Raw genomic sequence first — 1,349 nt, 5'->3', positions numbered from 1 at the left:
TTTTGGCCTGTGCTTTACCAACGCAGTCAATGGAAGAACTTACAGAGTTGCATGCATATATAATATATATTACTTTGGGAAAGAGGATAAAAGAACTCCTTGAAAGTTGAAAGTAATAGATTTTAGTTTTCCTCATGCTTATAAGACGTAGCTAAAAATATTATTAAAAAAGAAAAAGAAATCAGTTTAATGAGCACTTGTTCAATAATTTTCTCCTTCCTTTCACTTAGCAATTTGTTTCCCAAGCGGAGCATTTCATTTTCGAGTTTAAGTGCCTTGATTTCATTCCTCCTTTCGCTAAAAATTGAAAGCACCATATAAACTTATTGAAGACTGTAAAATATATAACAAGAAAAGAAGAAAAAGAAAAATGAAATGGAAAAGAAACTCACTTTGAACTAGAACCCCGTTTTCGAGAAGCCATTGATTTAGAAACTAAAGCAAATTAAGAATAAAGTAGCTTTTTCTTTAGTTTGCTATGTGACTTGCCTCTTGCAAGAGAAGAAAGTCCTTTAAATAGATTGTCTTCATAATGTTGTTACCAAATGTAAGATTCAAAATTCAGATTATTGTAATAGGAAATTTATGAATCTTGAAAATTTAACATATCTTGAGAAAATGGTAAGAAATTTATTTTGTTGCTCAATTTTATGAGAATAATTAAGAGTAACCTAGGAAGGCATAGATTGAGTTTCTAGATCTTGAAATATAGGTAGGTTGAATCAAATTTAAAATATGACAACAACTTTCCAAATGGGGCTGACCAAATATTGTGAGTGTCAAATTCGAGTTGTTTGTATAGTGAAATAACATTTAGGTAAATTTCTCTTAAGAATTTTAACTATTAAAGGAATAGTTTTTGTCACCTTATTATTTTTAATATTGTAAGTTATTTTTATGTTGTTGTTTCGTTGTCATCGTTAATATTACTTGTATTCCTACAATTAATTATATTTCTTGATAATGTTATAAATGTTATTGTTGTCATAAGTAGAAGATTTTTTTAGAATTTTCAGATCTCCAATAGATTTGTTGTGATATAAATAAGCCCCATTTTCACCATTTTAAGACCTTCCAAGGTTCATCTAGCGTTCACTTGCAATGTAAGCGGCGTGAAGTTATCAAGCACCTCAGTTAATTTTAATAATAAGATTAAGATGTTAAAATTTCAATACAAATTTGATTATTATGTTGTTATCTCTAAATATGAACATTGAATAACGTTATTCGTTTTCTCAACATAAAACTGTATATAAAATAGATGGATGATTTAATATTAAAAAATAAAGAATGTGTATAATTTTAAAAGAATTATAAATATACATTATATATATATATATATATATATA

General features: G+C 26.9%; 1 long non-coding RNA gene across 1 annotated transcript; it reads right to left on the bottom strand.

Annotated features, from left to right (window-relative positions):
• Positions 1–220: 220 nt before the first annotated feature.
• LOC138900507 (uncharacterized) lies at positions 221–499 on the bottom strand. The gene is made up of 2 exons (XR_011411563.1): positions 393–499; positions 221–297 (listed from the first exon to the last, which is right to left on the bottom strand). It is a non-coding gene; the product is annotated as an uncharacterized lncRNA (long non-coding RNA).
• Between the last annotated feature and the right edge of the window lie 850 nt (positions 500–1,349).

The sequence above is a fragment of the Nicotiana tomentosiformis genome, chromosome 10 (assembly GCF_000390325.3).
Source record: "Nicotiana tomentosiformis chromosome 10, ASM39032v3, whole genome shotgun sequence".
Classification (NCBI taxonomy): Eukaryota; Viridiplantae; Streptophyta; class Magnoliopsida; order Solanales; family Solanaceae; genus Nicotiana; species Nicotiana tomentosiformis.
The sequence above is the reverse complement of the archived record's forward strand: the minus strand, read 5'-3'. Positions and strand labels throughout refer to the sequence as shown.